The sequence below is a fragment of the Sus scrofa genome, chromosome 7, assembly GCF_000003025.6.
Source record: "Sus scrofa isolate TJ Tabasco breed Duroc chromosome 7, Sscrofa11.1, whole genome shotgun sequence".
Classification (NCBI taxonomy): domain Eukaryota; kingdom Metazoa; phylum Chordata; class Mammalia; order Artiodactyla; family Suidae; genus Sus; species Sus scrofa.
In genome coordinates, this window is record NC_010449.5 from 84938289 (window position 1) to 84964437 (window position 26149).

Here is a 26149-nt window from a genome sequence, read left to right on the forward strand (position 1 = left end):
CACCCTGTACAGAGTTGGAGCATCTTTTCGCACTGTATTTTTACTGAGACCCTGCAAAACTAGAATGTACTCTTGGCTGTGGGAGGGAGTCCCACAGAGTGAACAAAGAATGCCCCATGGAGGTGGAGGGTCAGTACAGCCATGGGGTGTGCACAAAAAATGCTGGAACTTCCATTCAGACTGATCTAATGTGTCCTTTTAATGTCTATTTTCGTGAATGTTTAATAATACATGTACTTTCAGTGCCACAGCACATGTAAATAATTTATAAGTAAATATTGAGTGTGCCTACTCAAAAAGTATCTGCTAATAGGATGTAGGATCAAAACAGCAAGGAGAGAACATTTCTAGAGCTCTTGAACAATTAAATCCTTTAATCTGCTGAAAAAAATAACGTTCCCCCAACAAAAAAGAAACCCCAGCCAAACAAACAAAAAAAAACACCCTGCAACACTAAGAAAAGAATCTGTTTTTCCCCTTTAGGCAATGACTATTTTCAGAACTGTGTCTCTTCTTTCAGAAAAGAGGTTATCAGGTAACAGCATAATTCAAGCCAGACAAACTTAAATAGGCAACATGATTGTTTTTTTAAAAAGAATCCAAGTGTGATTTAAACTGGGTTTTCAGTAAACACTGCTGCCGCCTCTCAAAAAAGGTGTTTCTCTTGGGGAATTCATTAAGCATTAATTTCAACAAATGATCTCATTTATCTCAAGTTTACTCTAACATTTACAAACTACATTATATGCTCCCTGTTGCTTCCTCAGGCCCATTCATGTAATTTGCATCTTCAAAAGTAGACACAGATGCTTTTTTCTGGACCCAGGGGATGAGGCAGAGGTAGGAAAAAAAATTTGCATCTCCTCTGAGAAAGGAATCATTTATAATCAGAGCAGAAAGTCAAACTTGCAACATTAAAATAAATCCATTTGCCATAACAGCGGGTTAGAGAAATGTGGTTCACTGAAGCCTTGATTTAGCTGTGGCATCAGGAATAACACACAGGGATTAAAAACCCTCATGAGACAGGCGCACAATGAAAGGTCAATATGTAAAAGTGACCTGCATAAATATTCTTTAAATGGTGACGTTTCCAAAACAAGACAAGTTTTCTTTGTAGTGCTTTCAGGTCACTGCAGTGAATATGCAGCACTGTGCACAGGTGCAAAATGTATAGGAGATAAGGATGAATTCAGTCTGTCCATCATATACTCAAAGTTCTTTTAAATGGACTCCCAGGAACAGCCGTCCAAGCCTGACCTGATCTCTTATAGATTCATCAATTCAGTGGCCAAATCAGACAAGGCTCTGCTCCCTTAAAGTGGAGATATATATGCGTGGACGGGGAGATGGACCCAACTCACAGAAGAGGTAACATAAGAGCAGACACCTAAGTGATAAGAAGGAGAAGATACACTGGCTATTTGGGGGGAGAGGATTCCAGACAGAACGGAAAGTCCATGCAAAGCTCAAATCTAGAAGTGTGCTCCCTGTTTCCTAGGAAGGACAAAGAGGTCAATACTGCCAGACCTGCAAACCCAGTGGGCAGTAGGAAGAGATGCCATTAGAGAAGGGGCTGGGCCGGACAAAGGCTTTAGATTTCAAGGGAGCCTGAAAGTTAACGCACTGGGGAGGCGTAGGGGAGGCGAAGGTTGGTCAGAGGATGGATCTTACTTATGTATTTTAAGGACCACATTGGGTGCTATGGAGAATGTCTCATACAAGAGTCGGGGGAATGAAGCTAGCTTAAAAAATCAGAGGTTCACTATGAGCTTTTTCGTGTTTAGCTTTTTGGTTATTCAGACTTCAGTAAAGTGGATCCACAGCACTGCAGGAAATGCCCAATCCTATTTCACTTCTTGCATTATCCATTGCCTATTTCATCCATGCAGGAAATGAGAACATGAGAAAATGACACTTCCTCCCAAAAAGGTCCACGCAAGAAACAAGAACCTGAGAAAGTTACACTTCCTCTCAAAAAGGGCCTTGACTTCACTGAGAATCAGACTCAGAAAAGACACCAATTTCTGAGACAGCTGCCTTCCTAATATTCACTAGTGAATTATAATAGCCTCTCATCTAAGCAATGCCATGCAAATTCTTGCAAGTATTTACTGGGACTTTCATTTCTGTCTGAAAGAAGCCCCATTATTTGTAGGGGAAGAGCTTAAGGGCAAAGTGAAGCATATCACCAACAAAAGATGTTATGTATTCAATAGACATGGAGGTGGGGAGGTACTGGATTTGTATATTTTATTCTGACCTTATGTCAAAAATTGTTTTGGACACTAGAATGTGGCTGTGAGAGAAAGACAAAACTCTTCATGGAAACAATTATGAAAAGAAAAATCATCCCTGATAAAAATTTGACTCTGACATACTTTTTTTGAGGGCTGCACCTGCAGCATAGGGAAGTTCCCAGGTTAGGGGTCAAATTGGAGCTGCAGCTGCCGGCCCACACCACAGCCACAGCCATGCCAGACCCTGAGCCACGTCTGTGACACCACCGCTCACAGCAGTGCTGGATCCTTAACCCACTGAACAAGGCCAGGGATGGAACTCGCATCCTCATGGATGCTAGTCAGGTTCGTTACTGCTACATCACCACAGGATCTCTCCTCAGTTCTTTCTTACACCGTTCAGCATAAGCCCAGGGACCTCCTCTAGTCCCTGCTAACAAAACACCCCAGAATTCCCCATGGGGTACACTCTCCCTTCCCCATGGGGTTTTATCTAAATGGGATTTCTCACTATTCAGGGAAACAGGAACAAACAAGTACTTATCTAAATATTATGATATCAGATGGTGATAGGTGCTATGACAAAAACAAAACTGCTAAAAAAAAAAAAAATTAATGGTGAACTTTCTAGCTGTCAGTATCTAAATGGTTGCTAACACCAAAGATCTCAGTCCTACAGCAGAAAATCTCTCTACTTACCACAGTGACAAATCTAAACAGATTTTCTAATCCTGATTCCCTCTTAAGTCTCCAAAGTACCAGGCTGACCAAACTTGAAACTTAGCAGTCCTCTGTAAAGATATACTAGACATCATTTCAGTCAATCGTCCTGACTAGACTGATCATCTCAGCAGGAAATTCAGTGTGTAGCTGAAAGATCAAAATGTTAGGGACTATTTTTTCAAGTATTAGTCAATGCTATCTACTCAAAGTTGTCTTTAGAAAAAGGAGGAAGACCATGTCTGATCTCCCAATGGGCAATGTCAGAAAAGTTGTGTTTCCATCAATCCCAGCTTTGCCAAGCCTGGCACCACATTATTGACCTTTCCCAAGTGCAATACATCTTTTATAAAAATGTCAGATTAAACCTACCTGAAAACTTCAAGCCTTAGAGAAAAAATGCAGTGACAATGTTGAAATTATAAACAATGCGACAGAGTTTGAAAATTCTCTCTGGTGAAGTCATTAGTTTCTAAATAAAGAGGCATCAATCATCTAAGGTTGTGCTCAATGATAAATTAATGTTTACTCTCATAAGGACAGGAATGACAGTTTAAATTCATCCATTCATTCAACAAATATGCCTACAACTTAGTATTTATCTGAATTTAAAATCTGCCTTTGCTGAACATTTGTAGAGTGGAGTTTTGCTGATCTTAATTTCATCTACACATGAAAATAACTGCCTCAAGGAAACACACTGGACACATTTGTTAAATTTCCAAATCAAATGGGTAACTCACTCAAGGAAGATAAACTGTGACCCTTTATTTTGATAACTATGGGCAAGCACTAAAATGAATACTTCTCCTCTAAGAGTTTTCTGAATCCTCACAACCATAACAGAGGTGGGCAAAATTACTCTGAATAAACGTAAGATGAAATCAAGGATTAGAAATATTAAGTAGGTTGTCAGATAGCGAGAGGCATCGCCAAGATTTGAACCAGCTTCTCTTACCACAAAATCTATACTTACACCTTAAGCTACATTGCCATCCCTAACTAGGGATCACCAAATCTGTGTAAATCAGTCAAAATTATAAAATAAGAATTTAATAAACCCAAAGAGACACGGTGGATGACATTATAATTACCGGTGCATTAGAGTGAGAAACAGTACAGAAAATTACAAATGCTAATTAAAAAGTGATGGGATTTAAATATCCTATGAGATCAGCAGCAATAATAAACAGAAGCAATTAGAAAGTAACTACAAGAACATCCAAATGCAATGAAGAAAGCATGTGCTGCCACCAATCCACCATCAAGGTATTTAAAGCTTTCTATCATGTCACCCACTGCTGCCCCATCTTTACAGTGCATGCATGCAGTCTTGATTTACAGTTTGAAATTTGAGTCGTTGAAGGTGAAAGTAAACAGTGTGCTTCAGAGCGTAAAAAGCCATGTTCAAAGCAGATGTTAGTTTCAATACACCAATGAGCTATAACAACAGCAGCTTTTAAGCTAATGAGAAAAACTTCTTTTCATCTTTGCATTTTGATGGTTACAACTGTATGAATCCTGCAACAGAATTAGATCTGACATGAAAAGACAAGGAACCATCATGCTGTGCATGATTTTTATGAGTTAAAAAAAAAAAAAAAAAACTGGGAGTTACGTGGTGGCGCAGTGGTTAATGAATCCGACTAGGAACCATGACGTTGCGGGTTCGGTCCCTGCCCTTGCTCAGTGGGTTAACGATCCGGCATTGCCATGATCTGTGGTGTGGGTTGCAGATGCGGCTTGGATCCCGCGTTGCTGTGGCTCTGGCGTAGTAGGCCGGTGGCTATGGCTCCGATTCGACCCCTAGCCTGGGAACCTCCATATGCCGCAGGGGAGGCCCAAGAAATAGCAAAAAGACCAAAAAAAAAAAAAAAAAAAACTGGACTGCAATGGTAATAAGGGTGTGATTTTTTTTTCCCCTAGGTATTAGTATCAAGGAATAAAATATATACCATTCATTCTTCCAAGACACTCAGAGTTCAGTAGAAGAGAGAGAGAGAAATAATAAAAACAACTGCAAAGCAGCATGGTGGGATCTATGAGGTGTTAAGAGTGAGATGCTAATGGAGCACTTGGAGATGGCTCAGCCCATCAGGTAAAGGCCCAGACCAAGGAGATGGTAATTAGAATGGAGATGAGGGGAGTGATCCAGAAGCTGAATTACATGATCTACTGCTCATATAGCACTGGGAGAGCAGAGGTGAGGCGAAGACAGATATTTAAGGTTTCTCAATGGGCAGCAGGGAATCCAGTGGAAACGACCAATGAACACAGGGTAAGAAGAGCAAAAGCCATTTACAGAAGGCATGATGAATCCACACTGAACATCTTCCTGAGGACTGATAAGTCATCAAACTGGAGACAGACTATATTGCCCAACTGGATGTTCAGGTTTAGAATTTAGGAAAGAGGTTGGGAGAGAAATGAAGACAAGAACCCTCCCCCCTTCTCAGGCAAGTCTGTAAAGTAAAAAGAAAATAAGATTAGGTGTTCCCGTTGTGGCGTAGTGGTTAATGAATCCAATTAGGAACCATGAGGTTGTGGGTTCCATCCCTGGCCTTGTTCAGTGGGTTAAGGATCCAGTGTTGCCGTGAGCTGTGCTGTAGGTCACAGACACGGCTGAGATCCCGCGTTGCTGTGGCTCTGGCGTAGGCCCGTGGCTACCGCTCCAATTGGACCCCTAGCCAGGGAGCCTCCATATGCTAGAAGAGGCAAAAAGACAAAAAAAAAAAAAGAAAAGAAAGAAAAAGAAAAGAAAAGAAGATTAGAGACAGAACATAGTGATCACAAACTTTTAGTGGCAGCATCTGGAAAAGAGAACTCATAATAAAAACTGAGCACTGTCCAGAGAGGCACAAGCGAGCCAGGAAGGAGGAAGGAGCAGGACAGCAAGCTGAGAGAGGAAAAAGTTTCCAAGATGGAGTAAGCAACCACTACAAATATTTCAGAGAAGGTGGCTGAGGAAAGCTAAGGTGCATCTTTGTTTTTGGCTATGAGGAGGGCACTAGAGCCCTTGGGGACACAGAGGCAAAAATGCAGGGAGCTGGGAAGGCAATATATGACAAGAGACACCCTCTCAAGAAGCTTTGTTGTGAAGAGAAAACACTCTGTAATCATATGCCAGTCGCGGTGTAATAAATAGTACCATTCGATTAAAACAAGTTAAATTTTCAAAAGCAAACTCATAAATTAAAACTAAGTAGAAATTGCAAATATGGTTCAGACTTAATCCTAGACCTCCTCAAAAAAAAATTCACTCTTGCCTTTTCCCCTCTACATTACAGTTTCCAAATTTTATTCTGATGACAGACAATCCTACCAAGTCTGAAGAGACTCCGGATCACACAACTTGAGATCACAGGTTAAAACTTCAGAATTAGAAAAGATTTCAGCTGCTTTACTTTCAGAGACAAGAAAACTACAAACCAGACATATGAATGGAAAAATTGTGGTTTATTTTTTCTCCTCCCTGTGGCACCTGGTGCAGGAATCAGCATTTGGCAGAGGCCTAATTATCATTTGTTAAATGGAAGTGAAAGTCAGATGGCTAATTAATTAGGATAGAGACTTGGTTAGAATCCACATCTTTTGACTCTCCAGGTAATTTTCTTTCAATGACAATTCAAATGGTCATTTCTTCCAACCCTAGCAAACATTTTTTTAAAAAGTTCTAGTCAACATCATTAATCCTTTAGGAAAACACAAATCAAAATTACAATGCAATACCACCTCACACCCACTAGGAAGAACCACTATTTAAAAATCACAGAAAGCAACAAATATTGGTGAGAGTCTAGAGAAATTGGAATCCCTGGGCACTGTTGGTGGGAATGCAAAATGGTACAGCACTAAAGGAAACTGTAAAATAGATCCTCAAAAATGTAAATATAGAATTACCCTATGTCCCAGCAATTCCACTTTTGAATATATATCCAAAAGAAGGAAAGCAGGTACTTGAAGAGGTATGTGTACATTCATGTTCATAGCAGTATTATTCACAACAGCCAAAAGATGGAAGCAAACCAAACGTCCATCAAATGACAAATGGAAAAGCGAAATGTGAAATATTATTCAGCTTTAAAAAGGAAGGAAATTTTAACAGATGCTACGACATGGATGAACCTTGAGGACATTATGCTAAGTGAAATAAGCGAGACACAAAAGGACATATACTGCATGATGCCACTTATATAAGGCACCTAGAGTCATCAAATTCATAAAGCAGAAAATAGAATGGTGGTTTCCAGGGTTCGGGGAGAGGAAGAGATGGGAAGTGGTTGTTGAATGGGTACAGAGTTTCAGTTTTGCAAGATGAAAAGAATTATGGAGATGGATGGTGGTGACAGTTGCATAAGAATGTGAATGCACTTAATGCCACTGAATGGTACACTTAGAAATGGATAAGCTGGTAAATTTTATGTTATGTGTATTTTCTGACAATTGACATGTTTAAGATAAGTTATAAAATTGATTTTCAAGCCTAGTTGGAGTGAATATATGGATCTATAAGGAGATATCTTTTTTTTTTTTTTTGTCTTTTTGCCTTTTCTAGGGCCGCTCCCGCGGCATAGGGGTTGAATCGGAGCTGTAACCACTGGCCTACGCCAGAGCCACAGCAACGTGGGACTGAGCCGCATCTGCAACCTACACCACAGCTCACAGCAACGCCGCGTCCTCAACCCACTGAGCAAGGCCAGGGATCGAACCCGCAACCTCATCGTTCCTAGTTGGATTCGTTAACCACTGCACCACAACGGGAACTCCTAAAGAGATATCTTTAAAGAGGATGTTTTGAGTAAAATAATAAGACAAGTGTTTCATAGCAGGGTCAAAACCTCAGGTGATCATGAGGATCGAAGATCAGTCAGGCTGAATTAAGATGAGTTGTGGAGGATGAGGCGAGCTAGAGGGTGCACAGGACTCCCTGGATCAAAGGTTCTCCTCACTGTAGCCAAGGATTGTCCTGACACTCTGACTTTTCAAAGATGCTCCCAGCCCAAATATTATGTGAAACTTCCACATTTCCATACATATCAATCCCGTATCCTCATGGTTACTAGTTGGATTCATTTCTGCTGCACTACAACAGGAACTCCCTGATTTTCAAATCAATTTCCACAGCCATGTTTCTTATGTCAGGATATAAATATCAACATATTGCTTCTCATCTGGATAAGATACTTGCTAAAACTTGACTACAAGGATATTTTCTTCTTCTCATTCTATAAATACTCACCAATTCACATTTAATAACACAACAAAGATAGCTTTTTTTTCCCCAGAAAGGATCATTTTTGTACTAAAACTGTTAGGCTATGCTGTCGATTTTGCTTTCTTAGTCCCTTCATGCTGGAGTCTATAAATAAGCATGAAAATCATGCTCTTTTTTTTTTTTCAGTCCACTCTTCTCTTAATTTTATGACTGTTCCCTGAGTGATCTCACCTTGCAGAGCTCACGGCATTTAATACAATTGAGATACAAAGACCCTCCCTGAGCTAATAAAAGGAAAAATATACAATTCTGTCCCTGTAGTGAGGTATAAATTCACTTAGATAAATTTGTTCTCAAGGTCATTCCACAGTGTTATCTCTTCAGACAGCCCAGTGATTTGCCTTAATCTGTTTTTAGAGTATATTAAAGGAAATCCATACAAAAACACATGGTTCATAGCCTTCTCTACTAACCCCCTATACATGCTCACCATGTGAAATTCTATATCACCCCATAATTACGGGGGAAGAAGAGAATGTCCGGCACAGTTTGCACAAGGTGACAATCAGGTTAGTATAAAATATAACGTACTACAAGTTTAGGAAATTTAACACAGAATGCATACTATTTCAGTGATGCTTCTACAGAGAAACACACACATCACGAACAGAAATATGAACACTAATCTTCATTAATGCTACCATTAAAACTTCATTCTCTGATGTTTTGTAGCCACTTGGAAAATGATTCATGATGTAATTTTAAATGGAAAACCCACAAACTCTGAAATTGTACCTAACCTCTGTTTATAGCTTTATAAAATGATGTGTAAGTATGGATCAGACTAGAAGGAAACAGATAAAAACTGTTCATGGCTAGCTTTTTTTTTTTTCCAACATAGAGAATACTTGCTTTTTTCTAAATTAAATATGCATTCTCTTTGTATAACATAATATTGTTTGTGTAATACACATAAAAGTAAAAGCAATGTGTGCAGTGATATTTCATGCATCTGTATGTACTTTCCTCCAACATAAAGGAGAAGTTCAATCCCAAATTATCTTGGATGACAACTAGGTTTCTGATGACCGCCTCAGATCAACTGATGACAGCTGCCTAAAGAGCTATTATTGCAAAGGATTCTGAGGCTTGGTGGGAAACATAATGTCATCAGCATGAATAGCTGTCTTGGGCTTCAGACGGGGAACAGTAGCTCTGCCAGTTATGTGCCATCTCTGTCTCAGCACTAATAGCAGCAACACAGATCCTGTGGAAAGACCAAGAGTATCCTAAAGCTTTCCTTAGAACAATCAACACAAGAGGCCACGGCAACTCAGGACATGATGCAGCCAATTAGTTCTTGTCTAACAGCCAATATAGAAGAGTTGATGTACACAGTTTTAGAATTTAATATTCTAAAAGTAACTTCTTAAAAATGAATGCAGTCATTTCACTGACATGGTACAGACCTGTGCTAGGGAATCAGGACAGTCAATATTAGGCAACTATAATTCCTATTTGCAATAAAATGTTTTCATGATTATTGTCTCTGTGCAGAACAGAAGCTTCCAGAGAAAGAAGAGCCTGAATATGCATCTATCCACACAAAATAGGGCTTGAAGAGCATCAAAGTTTGGCAGTGGATATTTTATTTGTGAATGTCTGCTTTTCTATAAGATTATAATTCTGTATAACCATTCCCTTCCATTGCATCATTCTGTACTTAGAGTCAACAAAAAATCCAGAGAACCAACTCAAGCCACCTCTAGGCTACCTTTTTTTTTGGCAGAACATAAAGGATTCTTGATTCAGATACTTGAATCTCCTCAAGGCCTCATTGGCTGCTTTCATTCATTTTCCATAAAGAAACAAAGCAAGTCAAACTTCAAAAAAGATAGAAAAAAGGCTGAAAATAATTCATAGTCGAAAAGAATCAGACTGAAAAAAGAGGAAGCTCTAATTTCCAGCAGGTGTCTTGACACAAACGGGCAGAATCTTGATGGCGAGAGAATACGACAGGCTGGTGTGTCATTGACAGAGAGCTAAAGGCATCAAGTGAAATCACACGTGTGTTAGAAAATGAGAAGAAAGTTAAAGCAAGCTCTGGGCTTACCTACCTGGCTGGGATAACTGGAAAGTAAACACCGAGAGCTCTTGTTAGGTGCAAAGTTCAGTGGATGGGGACTGTGTGCAAGGAGGAAAACACAGCAACCCACAGTAGAGACCTGGCCTGGGAGAAGCCCAGAATTCCTAATGTTCAGTCTTATCAGGTCTAACATGAAATGCCCAAGTGAAGGAGAACTGCAGCCCAGGAGTAAGTAGAAAATGAGTGTCGCTAACATTTACGGCAAAGGTCTAGGGAGTCTATGCTCTTGGTTCGGGTCTGTTATACACCCAGTCTTCCCACAGACCATTTGGTTCTTTCACGTTCCAGATCAAGCACCAATTCCTGAGCAAGCCTGACCCTAAGCCTAAGCCAAACCCTGATCCTCTATGTATGAAGCTGCCTTTCTGCACCATAATCTCTTATCACACCTGACGTCCATCATGGCCTAGTTGACCAAAATTATCTCATTACTTTGCTTACTTGGTCTCCCCAATCTACTTCCCATTCCCCACAATAATTAAGTCCTCTGAGGAGATGGGGCTGTATTTGGCTAGTCCATATCTGCATCTTCAGCACAATATCTAGCACAGAGCAGTTAAGTTTTGATGGAATGAGGGAGGAAGGAATGAACTCCAGAGGGCAATTCCTTCTGCTACTATCATGACTGAATATTTTCCAGAAAGCCAAGCCTGCTGAGATACCAGCAAATTCCATCAACCTGAAAAGTCTCACCATGCTTGAGCTTTTTAATATGTGTTTAATTATTAATTTAAAATGTTGGGCAATATATTTATTGCTCTATGATAAGGTATGTGAGCAGTTTCATGTACCGTCTACAGAGCAATGAATCAGTAACGGCCACTAGTTCTGACGCAGCCTCATTAGCGACCCAGGTATCACTGTGCTGAGGATGGAGTGAGTTTTATCTGCCTACATTTCCCCTCTGGTTTCCCCCATTCATTTCATAATGGAATGAGCCCCTCCTCTTACCAACTGGACAAAATTAGGGTCAGCAAGTTGATGACGAAGCCCAGATAACGCAACTCTGAAACTCTCAACCAAGAACTGAAAGATCCTAGAACTCGACGTGACTGCAAAAGCCTAGAAACCCAGCCCTTTTCCACTCTGTGGATTTCAGTAATGTCAGGTGCTCCTTAATCCTGAGGCTCCTGGAGACAGCTGGTGTCCCCAAAGCATGTCAGGACCAAATAAAGACAATAGGTGAGGTCTTCAAGATGCCATTCCTGAGGAACTGATTTATGTGCATTTGATCACTCTGAACTGCTCCAAATGTTTGAATCAAATGAGGAAAACTGCTGTAAGTGACTTAAAATTAATCACTCACATGCACACAGAACAAGCACTGAGCCTTCCCCTGCCTGTGAGTTAAGAAAGGTTTCTAAAACAGCAATTAATGGATATTTCCTACACTGATGTGAAATACACTTTATTTGGAGAATACATTCCTAAACCTCTCTGTGCTGCATTAAAGTGACATTTGCCCATATCACTGAACTTCTCATCTCAAAATTCCAAAGGGATTACTATAAGAATGTAATCAGCACACATTAGTGTTTATAAAGCATTCCATTAGAGCAGCATCTCTCAAATGAAAAGGTAAAGGACATTATCAATATTAAAACCATCTATCTTTTAAAAAGGTTACATTGATTTTTTTTCTTCCCCACCACGCAGATTCCATCAATGCCAGTGTCAGCTTGATGAAGTGGGCACTATCTTATAACAGCTCAAATTGCTAATTCCCCAATGAACTTTCTTAATTTTTCTATAGTCTCTCAACCCATGCACTTTGCAACTCATTCACTTAACATCAGTTAAGAAAAGGTTTGGAGTGATCAGACACATTCAAATAAATCTTCCCACTGAGATAAAATACTACAAATGAGTTTTCAAATATGAAGGTTTTATGAAGATGGACAAACAGGACACTTTATAGTTCAATAAAGCTAAAATGGGACACCCCACCATCGACGTTACAAAAACAACAAGAGCAGCTACTCCTTAAATGAGGGATTAGGTGGGTCAGACATCACGCAGCAACTACTTTAAGTATACTGTCATTTAATCCTTATAACCCTACAAAGTAGGAACTATTAGAAGCCTCATTGGCTGATGGGTAAATGGAAGCACAAAAAGCTTAAGTAACTTGCCCGGTGTCAGGCAGTTAATCCATAGCAGAGCCAAGATTCCAGCCAGCAGCCCAACTCCATGTTCTCAATCTCTATGCCACCTTGCCCCCAAGTCTCTGTCACTTAATCTCTTGCTTCATAGTATCCAGTCCTAAAGCGTGCAGCACTGCAAAGGCTCCTTCAGCAAAGTTCCAGAGGCCACACACTATGAAAGGAACAGAGATAAGCAGTGTTCATCTCTCCACAAGCCTTCGAGGGTCACTTCCTCTCCATCCTTCCAGGTTGGGACACATGTTCCCTTCCTCCTCAGCCTAGACAGACCTCACCTGCCTTTAAAATCCTCTCTGCTCCCAAGAGGGTACCACTAATACGTTTTTCACAAAGATGGATCTTAAACTCCCCAAGGAGATACACTTTTGAAACCAGGAACCACTTCTATTTTCTCTATGGCCCCATATAAATAGGAAATCATAGCTAATCAATCCTTTTATCTTTTTTCTTTTTTGCCATCAGAAACGTAGGCATGTGAACCCAATAAAGCCATCGATTAGTAGTCACCTTCCAAAGACAGCCTTCCCAGGTATTTTTTCATCCATATATATTTAGGAAACATTGTCAGGTTTCCTCCAGGAGTGGCTGGGCTTTCAAATTATAATATAATCACCAAGAAAATGCTAAATCCAGCACAATCAAGAGAATGAACTCAAGTCCGATATCCACTTTCTGACCTCAAGACTTCCTCAAAAATGCAAGAGGGAAAAACACCTTAAAAGTGAAAGTAAAAATATAAAGTGTTAAAAAAAAAAAAAAAGGAAGGGTGGTGTCTTATCTCTAAAAGGAATGGCTCCTAGTTGGGTAAAAAGGACTGAATTAGATAAATTTTATTGCTACCTAAAATGGGTCTCCAGTTATTTTTTGAAATACTGTCATTTGGTACCATCTCCTACTCATGCTTCCTGCCCTACCCCTTCTTATTCTTATCGTGGTTGGAAGAAAATATGGAAGGAAACAGCACTGCAGAGAGATCTGATTCTGGGGGAGAGCTTTCATAGCACTATGGGCACTGACTTACCCAAACCTCTGCAGGCTTACTTAATACCAAGTAGGCAGACTCCCTTTTTCCCTTGAATGATAAGAATTGATGAAGGGTTTATTACACCCAAGGCATGTTGCAGGGATTATTACTAATATCCACAGCATCCCATCTCCATTTTACAAATAATGAGCCCAAGCTTTGGAGACGCTGAAGTCCTGCAAAAGGCAGAGTTGGTATCTGAGCCCAGGTGCATGTGAATCCCAAACCCTGATTCTTCCCAGTAACTGGGGCATGGTGAGTTAAGGGAACCAGAGATGGGGTCTCTATAGCCAATCTACTAGGGTGGATGTTTGTTAACCACCCCACACCTACTTCATTCTAGGTGGCCTCAGGGAATCTCACTGAATGGACAGAATCTTGGAAATTTTTCTCTCCTTAATCATTTCAACTACTACGCACTGTAGTGCCAGTGTTGTGTTTCTGGATCTAAAATAGACGAGATACTGGCTGGTAAAATCTGATAATAAATGCCAAAAAGACTTTGTAAAAGCTTTGAAATGTTAAACAAATTCTACGTATTTTTAATGTTCCCTTCCTCGAGTATGAATTTTTAAGGGGCATTTCAAAGACAACCACAACAACAACAACAGAGGCCTGTTATCTCACCATCCAATTAACCCTGGCAATATTTTTTCAAGGTATGCCTTTGGGAAATTGTAATTGTGCAAAGAGGCACAAAATGAAAAGTGACTCAGCCCATCTTCATAAAGGGGCCACTATTAAATTTCTAGGGCTCATTTCCAGAAGAAAAATAAATGCACACCCACATATTCATTTACCAGCACACAGTAACATAGTATAAAAGGTGTGTATGGAAAAGGGGTTTTGCTCTACACTGTTTCATACCATGGATTATGTTAAAAGCAACAATAAAACCAGTGGTTTACAGGTACTAAGTCAGTTAGCTCTGACTCAGAGCCACTGGCAAAAAACAAAACCAGGCAGGGGCTGGTTTCCAAAGTGGCTAGATTCAGGATGTTATCACAAATCAGAAAAACTACCAAAACCACAGTGACAGGACATCCAGAAGTGGTCAGCCAAATTTACATTAAAAAAAAAAAAACAGTTTAAGCAAAACACTAACTTATTATTCATTACATATGCATGTCTGTACGGGTGTTCTGCTCAAACGCATAGGAGGCTCCGCACCAGAACATCAGCTGGCAGGGAGCTGGGGAGCTTTCCTCACAACCCCCTACTCCCCACTGCCACATCAGCTTCAGCATTTGCTATCCCGTCCTAAAAGACTCTAGGTGCAGACTGAATGAGCGTTCCTAGGAAATAGGTCAGAAGCTCCCACACGGAAAAGCAGAATGTCCACAAGAAGTAACTATAATTTTTCCAAGCTTGCCTCAAACAGAGTATCAACCTCATTTGTATACTGTGGACCCTCAAAAGATCTCATTTGAAAGTGGGTGCAATGCTCAGAAAGGAATGAAAGAATGAATAACAAAAAGCACCTAGTTTGATCAGTAGTGCCGCAGGAATTTCATCTGGGTTTTGAAATGTCAACATCTGTATGTATTTAAGAGCATATACCAATTTAAAAACACAAAAACACTGTGAGGAGTTCTCATGTGAACATTCGGGAATTACATGTGGTGTTTTGATGGGACTGCTTCCTTTGCTCCACATATCTATTATAACAGTTATGTGTTTTATGCATCACTTGGGCCAGATAAAGGAGAGAAACCTTTCCAGAATATCTAGCTTCATGTATTCACAAGCTTTGGGCAGGAAACTGCTCTAAAGTGATATATTTATCAAGACCAAGTCAAATCCATGTCCAATAGAGAGTGTGGCAAGATTCCAGGGCTTCACCGTTGCAGCTTTTTTAAAAGCAACCTCTGCAGTGAAAGGGCTCAACACTGCCTTCACCCTGGGAATACACAGAGCAGCTGCTTTCAATGCCAGGATGCAGAGAAATTCCTAGAATTTTATTTGGAACAGGTCTTGGAGCGTCTCTAGTCTGATGGGTAAACAGCTTCCCTGGGAAACAAGGCAGAGTGAAACAGTTGAAATAGCAGTGGCTGGAATGGAATAGTACGGGAGGAAAAAATAAAATTCCATCCAGTTGGGTGACTCTGTGCCTGTCACTCGGCTCCTCTGAGCTCCAGTGTTCTCTTCTGTAAGATGGGGATGACTTCTACCTAGGAGGGTCCCTGAGAGGATCAGAGTGAATAAGATAATGATGTGACTAACAGAGGCTCGGCAATAGCAAGCTGCTGGCACACTAATCCAAATACACAGCAGGTGAGTCTTATGTCCTGTGAACTAGGAAAAGCCACAAGCGTCTTCCACTACAGGAAAAAAAAACAGTATCAATGAAAAGGCACATATTGGCCACTGAACCCCAAAACTACACAATAAATTGGTGATTTAGGGTCTAGAGCACACGGTGATAAAGCCAGAAGTGACATAAGACTAGTCCTTGGATAGGAAGTAGTTAATAAAGTAACCGAATACTAATCTGTTATTAATGACCAGGGCCACACCTCTGTGTTCAAAATCTGTGAATGTGTGACCCGACATTTAAAAACATTTAAAAACAGTCTATCATGTACCTTTTCAGTTCTATGACGTCCGGACACTTCCTGAGAATTTTCTTTCTCACTCCTGGCTAAAGCTAAGTATCTCTGAGCCAGCTCACCTGAGATTAAAGAGTGAAAGAAATGTCTACCTGTTTCAACAGGCCTAAAATGCTGAAGGTAACTTCTGCCAAGGATTCCTAACAAGACTGAAAACACACCACTAGGTAGGAAAAAGGTGAATGACAAAGATACGGGAAGAGAGGATATGGAAAAGGGGAAGGGGGTTTTGTGGGGGCAAAGAGAGAAGATGAAGACAGTTCATTATAGGGCCTGGTCTAGCAACAGACAAGACACTAAGCAAAGAGCGACAGATATGTTTTAGGGGACAGACTGTGTTACCAACATGTGATGGAAAGGCTGACCCCTAAAGGCATTTCTAGACTACAAACTTGGAAAGCTAAGCTAACTTTAAATATTTAAATGTTACATGAGGCAAGACTATCATCGTAATAACTACTGGTCATTGTTCAAGGAATGCAATGTTCTTTCCTAACGTATTACAGAGTTCTCAGACTTTCTTAGAATTCACATCTTTCATAATGCTAAAAAAAAAAAGTCCTCCTCACAACCAAAAACAAAAACTATTACACAGGAGTTCCTGCTGTGGCTCAGCAGTGACGAATCCAACTAGTATCCATGAGGCTGCAGATTCAATCCCTGGCCTCACTCAGTGGGTTAAAGATCAGTGTTGCCGTGAGCTGTGATGTAGGTCGCAGATGCACCTAGGATCCCGCATTGCTGTAGCTGTGGTGTAGGCTGGTGGCTGTGGCTCCAATGTGACCTCTAGGCTGGGAACTTCAACATACTGAGGGTGCAGCCCTAAAAAGCAAAAAAAAAAAAAAAAAAAAAAAAAAACACCAAAAACTATTACAGTTTTTATTTGTGTTTGTTTCTGGTTTGGTTTGATTTAGGGAGAATTTGGGGGATTTTCTGTTTGTTGTGAAGGGCTTTGTTTTTCTTGCATTGTCATCACAGTCGAATCTTAGATCTGAACAGTCACACAGATATAAGTTTAATACTTTCTTCTGGGTTTTCCCAAGCAGTTCAAAGAGCTCTTGTGAATATTCTTTTTTTTGTTAGCTGACTTTCAATGAACAAAGTTAAAACAAACTCTCTGAAACCTTCGGCTCTTCAAAAGCACCCGTCCATCAGTTTCTCAAACAACCTCTCTGTTCTTTCCAAATCTTTCTCCAGGCTGATGTGCCTGCCCATCCTTTTGGCTAAGCGGTGGCAGCCCTCCCTCTGGAAGCTGCTCATCAGCCCCCTTTGCCTTATTCTTAGCCAACAGCACACTTTAGTGTACTCACTTGTCAAGCTGTCTGACTTCCCCTCTAAGCTTAAGGAAACAGGGAGCTCTCTGCTTTATTCACAAGGAAAACTCTGGCACATACCACACAAAATACACACTCAATTCATAGCTTTTAATAAAAGAACAAATATCTATTTCAGCTACTTTTTGTTTGTTTGTTTTGTCTGCTTTTTTGGGTTTTTTTTGGTTTGTTTTCTGTTTTTGTCTTTTTTTTAAGTGCCACACCTGCCGCATATGGAAGTTCCCGGGCTTGAGAATGAATGGGAGCTGCAGCTGCTGGCCTGCACCACAACAACGCGGATCCGAGCTGCATCTGTGACCTACGCTGCAGCTTGCAGCAAAGTCAGATCCTTAACCCACTGAGCAAGGCCAGAGATTGACTCCACATCCTCACGGACTTAAGGATATCAGATTCTTAACCCACTGAACCACAGAGGAATTCCTAACATGTTTTAAACGAGCCTTTAGCTTAACTCTGAGCACCTACATCTTCTATATGAAAATGAGTCTTGTAATATCTGTATCTGTAGCAGCTACAAAACAGCGCTGGCCAATCTACATGCTATGTACAATCTATACCCATGTACGTGTGTGTATACATATGCATACTTATGGCCACTCTACTTGATATGATTCATTTATGGTAGACATGATACACATAAATGCTAAATGAGTATTTCTAATAATACAAAATAACAAAAAGGAAAGATGGTGGTAAATATTTTATCTGATGACAATAAGATGAGCTCAAATTCTTAAGACCAGCTTTCAGCGAGCCCCTCGCCACCCTCCTGCCCGGCCTGCTCTTCCATACTGGGTACCTCCTCCCATGGGCCAGAGCTCAGGTTGTTAAACAGGCTAAAGGCCAGAGGGAGTGGAGGATTTGTCTCCACCCTCCAAGAATGCGTGGAAGTAACCTTCTCCATCTGTCACGTCCAAGGAACCGGAGTGTGTTGCGATCCTGCCTAGCCAGGAGGCACGCCCCATTTCCTCCGTGACCTGCTTCTCTCCTCTCTCTTTGGGAGACAGCATTATTCTGTAGCTATTATTCCTTCTGTTGAATTACTCAGTTCTTATATCAGCTGCATTACTCTGTCTACCCAAACCTATCTTGGAGTCATCCATGCATTTCAAACTCACAACATCCATAAAACTCAGGATCCTTCTCCAGAAAAAGTCTTCTCCAGTCCTGACGTGTGTTCCTGGCACCAGCCTAGGGGCCCAAGGCACAAACCTCAGCCTCAATCCCTCTCTCTCTCTCTCTCTCTCTTCCTCCCTCCCTCCCTCCCACCACTCAGATCCACCTGGTCACCTCGGTAATCTCCTAGATATCTCTCAGATCCTGCCACACCTCTGCTTCCCTATTGCCTTAAACCAAGCCCTAAAACCTCACTCCTGAACAATGATAATCTCTCAACTCCTCTCCCACCAACTCACTGCCAGAATTAGGGCATCTAACGCTGTTCACTAGTAACATCACAGAGCAAGTTTTGCCGCCAAGACTGTAGGGATCACGTCTGGCTGGTCACCACTGCATTTCCTTCCAGTGCCCAACATTAACACTTAGCACAACTAGGCAGGCAAAAAAAAAAAAAAAAAAAAAATGACTATATGAACGAACAAATGCAAGAATGAGGCCACCAGTACTGTCAGAACTTCGATTCTATATCCTATCATAAATTCAAATTACTGTTTGTCTAAATATTTGTCTCTGGAGAAGTAAAGACTTAGTCATCTGAGGCTCACCCCCAAAGACAAACCATCATTCTACACCCTCACACCTGTACTCATATCCACGGCTATATGTTCTCTTCATACTGCTTGACATGATGGAGCCGTTCCATGATAAAATGTACAGAATTATGGAGGACAATTTTTTTTTCAGAAAGAAAAAGAAAAAAACTGAAAATGCCAAGCATGGCTCTTCCAGATACCTTCCAGAATATAAAGGACAAATACACCAACATCTTCAAGTCCTCTCTCTGCGACCGAGGGAAGACGTTGGCCTTCAGAAGAGAGGCCCCCATGTTAATACCCAGATCAAATCCCAGCCTTGTGAAAGAAGGCCACCGTCCACAATCACTGGGGAAATCCACATGAGCTCACCTTCAGGCTGGGGAAAGCGGAGCCTCAAGTGACATAATCATATTTACACAATCATGGGATTTTCAGAATTTGCACTACGAGCAAATGACAGTAAACATTCTTCCTCTCTCATCTGCCATTCTGCCCCCCAAAAGAGCTTGTTAACCCCAAGGGATTAGCAAATCGGGCCATCCCCAGTCGTCTCAGGCCTGCCTTCTAGACCTCTCCCACAAGGACAACACAAAACAATAACAGTGACGAAAACCATGAACAATGACAGTGATGAGACGGAAGGAAGGTGGGCACAGGCACCACACTGCCTGCACTTGAATCCAATTGTGCGACCTGTGACAACACCTTTGGCTCTCTGTACCTTAGTTTTCTCACGCTGAAAAGGAGTGATGATAGCTCTCCCTGTGGGGTGGTAGTGATGATTAAAAGAGTTCTTATCACAATCTGAACGCTCCATAAATGTAAGTGATAGTACTGGAAATATATTACAATAATAATGCATTAGCACGAGCACTAATCCTCTCATCTTCCCAAGGGATTCTATGCCCTACCAGGTCTCTCAAACATTAAAAGCAAAGCTTCTGGAACTCTAGCAAGTACCCAGATCATCTGAAAGTCGTCGTCTTTTTTTTTTTAAGTTTGTGATTCATTTTATGTTTGTTTTTAAGATTTTTATTTTTTCTATTGTAGTCGGATTTCAATGTTCTGTCAATATCTGCTGTCATACATATATTTAACAGTCATAGATATAGACACATTCTTTGTTTTCCACATTACCCTCCATCGGGTTCCATCACAAGTGACTAGATGGTAGTTTCCTGTGCTATACAGCATAATCTCATTGCTTATCTACTCCAAATGCAATAGTTTGCATCCACCAACCCCAAACTCCCAGTCCATACCACTCCTTCCCCCTCCCCTCAGGAACCACAAGGCTTCTCACAACACAGGTTGCTGTGCTATAGACACAGAGCTCTGATTCAGAGGGCCTCTGAGATGGAGTCTGAGAACATACATTTGTCACAAGTTAATCTCAGGTATGTGGGTGCTGTTGGTGTGGAAGGACATGTGGAAAAACGCTAACTAAGGGGCCTCCTACATCAGTGGAAGACAGTGTGGTGGGTCCAAAGCTCCATGTACCTAGAAGACCCTTCCTGGATTCCTCCATCTCAGCAACCCCACGGGCAACTCCAAACTCAGTTCAAGCATCAAGACCTCTATGCGGCACCAAGACTACTGTCCTGTCATCAGTGAAATCAGCTCCAAGAGGCAAGGAGCTCTCTGACAATCAGAACCTCGCCCAACTCACTGCTTGGGACATAGCACCCTCTCAAAAAATGGTGAGACAGAATGGAAGCTGGGAGAGCCAAAGGCCAAAAGGTACCCCTGGAGAACCAACCAAACCAGGTCTTAGAGGCCAGCTCAGGGGCCTTCCTCTCAGAACTGTTCACTGGACATGAAGTGCCCTGAGTCTCCAATGAGCCCAGGAGGCCTGCCACCCCAGGCAGAAGCTTCTCTGCTCAGCAGACCATTAGTCCTTTGCCTCCAACGACAACTGTGACTCCCACTCTTTGAAGGTAATGGAGCTTCAGTTTCTGGATTCTCACTGGCATAGGCTCCTATAGGTGCTACAAGCTGCTGGGAGATGCCAAGTGTTCTCAGGGAGAAGGCTGCAATCAGGAAGCATTTTTATGTACGCATTTCTGGTACACTGCCCAAACAGATCTCAGCAGAAAGAGACAGCAATCTCCAGCAAATGGCTGTAATTTATTTTTCCATTCTAAATAAGCATTCACTTCCATAATTAATTTTGTATTCTTTTTCTTAATGAGGAGCCCCATGCTGTTTACCTTTCAGGTCTCACAAAATCTGAAGCTGCCCCTTTCAAACCTCAGGTATACTCTGCTCCTCGGCCCTTTGGGTTTTTCTGTGAATTTCTCCAAATCATCATCCACCCTGCCCCTTCATTAGAGCATCTTAACCAAGCCAAGCACACTTTTATAAATACCTGCTAGGCAAGATTTCAAATGCTTTTAAGGAGAAGTTCGAGGTGTCCTGACAATTTCTCTGTCAAATGAAGACAGAGGAAAAAAAATGTGCCAAGCATGATCTAGGCAGAATATCCTATATCCTATTTGATCCTCCCAACAAATGGGCATAAAGTCTTTCTTCAACAAGAAACACTTTCTTTAACACTTTAATTTCAATATGAAACGCCTCAATTTTTGTGCTAACTACCAACAATTATAAGGACAGTTTTAAGAAAGCAAGTGCTCTCCATGTCAGGAAATATTATTTAAAATTCTAAGTACTATTTTTATTCTCATCCTATACAGTATAATAATTTTAATTTGAAAATCATTTGTGTGGTTTACATACACTTAAAGAAACTGTCAGTTGAGCCGTTAGGGATCATTTACTCAAAAGGCAACACTGGATTCCTTCCTAAAAAAGCTCACTGCAGTGCTCTATACTTCTAGAGATAGATTTAAGGGGAAATTGATAGATCTCTTTTTTTTTTTTTTTTTTTTTTTTGACCACACCCACAGCATGTGGAAGTTTCCAGGCCAGGGACTGAACCCAAGCCACTGCAGTAACACCAGATAGATCCTTAACCCGCTGTGCCACAAGGGAACTCCTAGATATATTTTTAAAAATAAATATTAGGAGTTCCCGTCGTGGCGCAGTGGTTAACGAATCCGACTAGGAACCATGAGGTTGCGGGTTCGGTCCCTGCCCTTGCTCAGTGGGTTAAGGATCCGGCATTGCCGTGAGCTGTGGTGTAGGTCGCAGACGCGGCTCGGATCCCGCGTTGCTGTGGCTCTGGCGTAGGCCGATGGCTACAGCTCCGATTCAACCCCTAGCCTGGGAACCTCCATATGCCGCAGGGGCGGCCCAAGAAATAGCAAAAAAAGACAAAAAATAGATAAATAAATAAATAAATATTAGATACATTCACATTTGATTATAGATTTATACACACACATACAAAGTCCCTTCTAGGTGACAACAGTGGTCTCTCTTTACCTGCAAGCTCTAGAAAGAAATCAAGCTGAAATATGTTAAAGCATACGAATAATAGGAAAGTTAGCTGTTACTTCATTGTGTAATACACGAGGAATACAAAAGAGGCTTTACTAATTTGCCCAATTTAGCTATATTAAGTCCTTAACAATATGTTAAGGAAGGCACATAATAAATTCTACATTTTGAAAATAGGTGTCCGACTTCTTGTACCTGATTGCTATCCATTTAACAACACAAGGAAAATGAAAACAAATCTCATTTTATTCATGATGTTACCTTAGCTCTCAGGATGTGGATTGTTTTATGAATATAAATTTGAACTCTTATTCCCATTAAATGAGCAGATTTACACTGTCTCACTGTAGTCTGGAATAGTGAAAAGGCATGGGTTCTACACTCAGAAATATCCATCCACACTAAATTTCCAGGTCCACAAGTTACCTTGAAAAAACTGCTGGATTCCTTCCTGCTTTAGTTTCTCATCTGTACAGAGAGCATAACATCTAACATCTTTGTATACTTTATGCAACATTTTTAAGATAAAATGACTAGCATGGTGCTTGGCACAGAGTTGATTCTTAACCTTATTTTAAGGATGGTTTGGATAACCCTGGTCACTTTGGATGAGAAACAGTGTTAATGACAGATATTCTTCAAAGATTTTCATTTTCGCTGCATTTAAAATGCTCATTACCAGAGATTAAAGAGGTACCGCAAAGGCAAAAACACAATGTGCCTTTGCTCTCTTTCTAAACATCCACCTGGGAGAAACCAGAGCCCTAAAATCCCCTTTTGTATCCACACCTGTGCTACCAAACAGCACTCCAGGCTGGCTCTGAGAGAGGTTTCCCCTTAACAGGTGTACGATAAATACTAGTTTAATTGAAACGCTGCTGACCCAAGCCAAAATGAATGCTAATGGAAATCGTAATCCAATAGACCTGTTTTCGATTTGGTGAGTCAGGGAAGCACGTTTCCTTAAGTCCCCAGGTTCCCCAGGAGGCTGCCCGCTGCCGGTGGAACTTCTAGAGCAGATTCAGGTAAGCACCTAGACACGGGTAAAACCCTCAGACATGGCGCAGGAGTGCCTTCACTTCATGGAAACCCAACCAATATTAAAAAGCTATCAACGCACCATTTGCTTAACAAATGGACAGTGCGCTGGGGAACTAACTGCGGAAGCAATTGCCTCTCAAGTTCACCACCGATTTTTTTTCTTTTTTAATGTGACGAGACACCTCGTAACCTACACGGTTATCAGAAGGCTCTCGTGGGAGCTAAGCCAATATCTGCGCAAGGAATCAAAGTGGACTCTCCGGTTCCCATGAAGGGAGCGCATCCAATCCCACCCAAGTGAAGGACTGACCTCTGCAGAAAGAGACTCAGAGGTGGGGGAGATGGCGACTAACTCCGCTGCGCCCCAAGGAGACCGACCTGTGTCCTTTAAGATGCAAAGAAATCCTGGAGCAGGGGGCTCTCCCCGGTGCGCCCGCCTGCACTCGGGTCCGCAGCCTACCTTTCTGACTCCTGAACCCGCAGCTCCGCGGTAATAGCTCCACTGAATTCCCTTCCCAGTCGCTCAGGGACTCGCTTCTCTCGGCAGCGGACCCCCATCCCCCACCCCCCGATAGAGCCAGCAGCGACCGGGTGCCCGGCCGGCGCGCGCATCCAGGTGAGCCCGGCACCAACCTCACCTGTCCGAGGCTGCGTCCCAGGGACTGAAGAGGGTCCGTCGCACGCCCCTCACCTACCCGGACCCCGCCGCCGCCACCTCCGTCCCTCGCACGCGCTGGGAGCCTCCAGGACGCGGCGGGGGCGGGGGCATCGAACCGGGCCGCCCAACTTCCTCGGCCCGCGCCCGCCGGCCCCTCCTCCAGGGCCCCGCCCAGCAGCCCCGCCTCCAAGCCCGCGCGTCACCTTGGAGCTACCTCCCACCTGACCCGACGCTGGCGCGGCTGCCAGCAGGTCCCGTGGCTGCTGTGAGAAGGCGCAGCCGCTGGGTTCTGGGAACCGACTGAGCAAAGAGGAAGAGGTTGCTTGCAACTCCTTGGTCTGGATTGGCTCACAGGAAAAGGAAGATGTGTCCCAAAAGTCTGGCAGTGACTAAGAGAGTTGAGTCTCCTCGCGTTTTAGTTCAAAGTAAGCACTAAGTGTAGACAAAGTGTGGCTGGCACCTAAAGAAAAGGTGGCAAAGTTGTCGTCGCTTAATTAATCACTTGCCTTCGCTAATGCAAAGAGGCGCGCGCCTTGCTCCCGTCGCTTCCTAAAGGATCAATGGGAAGGGAACAGCCTCCGTTTTTACCACCCTGACCCTGGAAGAGGTACCGAAGGCAGACAATCCGTTAAACGCGCGCCAGGTGCACGTGACTGCGGGTGAAGGTCGGCCTGCCAGATGAACAGAAGCTCTGTTTCTAAGCTTAAGTTCCTCATCTCTAAAGATTAGGTGACATACGCGCCCAGCGAGCTGCCAGAGCACTTAGAGATTCTTAAAGATCCCTAAATGGGATGACTGGCACTAAGGCGTTGAGTAAATGTTTTACTTTGTTCCTTTCCCTCACATTCTTTCTTCCTCCTTTTTCTTCTCCTCCCGCTATAATCGTGCACTTTATTTACTCTACCTCTGCTCAGTCATTTTCTTTTCCCATCTATTAATGAGCCGAGTCTACTACTGGGCACCCAGTCTGTACCCTACAAGGCGCTGTGCGCTTTCAAGGGGGATATTGGGGGTAAAATCCCTGCCTTCAGGGAGGTCAGGAACTCGCATGATACCCATACCACCCCTAGGAAACAGTTTTCAAATTAGATACAAGAGAATTGTAAAACCCTAAATTGTGTTGGACAGACCAGGCATTCTATAGGTTGCTTTTCGAGAAGGCTGTGAACTGTGAGGAGCTTAAGTGGTGCTATTGGTGGTTAAGAGCACAGGCTCTAGAGTAGGAACGGATTCAAATCAAATTCAGGCTCAGCAACTAATTATGTTCAGCGACTTCACCTAATGTCTCTGAATTTCGACTATCCCTTTAAAAATGAGATTACAATAATAGCTATTACATAGATTGAGAAATAATTTATTTACAGAAAGTCCGTACCACAATGTCCTGACTGACCTATGTTAGCACATAATAAATGTTGAGCAATGATAATACGAATAGGGTAGGATAGGTCGCAGACGCAGCTCGGATCCCACATGCTGTGGCTGTGGTGCAGGCCAGTAGCTACAGCTCCTATCCGACCCCTGGCCTGGGAACTTCCATATACCGCCGGTGCGGCCCTAAAAAGACAAAAAAGGAAGAAAAATAGGGTAGGAAATGGAGGCTAGGGGAGATAAAAATTTAGAAAACATGCAAACTTGGAAGCAAATGTTAGAAATCAAGGCTCCCATCATCATGAAAAGCATACAGCTACCAGTGATGAACAAAACTGGTCACCAGTTTCTGTGCTTGGCCTGTGACACATGATCATATTGAATTTTCACAAATCTGTGAGACAGTTCATAATATCCCTCATTTAGGATGAGGAAAACAAGCCTCAGAATCATGAAATAGCCAGCCTGAGGGTATGAATCAAGTTAGGAGGATCAGAGAAGCCTGAGGTAGA

At 42.1% G+C, this 26149-nt stretch overlaps 1 protein-coding gene across 13 annotated transcripts in view; it reads right to left on the minus strand.

The window, feature by feature from the left end:
* Positions 1–24403, minus strand: part of MCTP2 (multiple C2 and transmembrane domain containing 2) — a 236938-nt gene extending 212535 nt beyond the window's left edge. For 6 of the 13 annotated variants that reach the window (XM_021099360.1, XM_021099358.1, XM_021099364.1 and 3 more), the window contains exon 1: positions 24247–24402. The gene's annotated coding sequence lies outside the window, so the exon portion shown is untranslated. Of the gene's footprint in view, positions 1–24246 lie in introns of all 13 variants that reach the window. The other 7 variants (XM_021099363.1, XM_021099356.1, XM_021099357.1 and 4 more) reach the window with 3 other exon arrangements.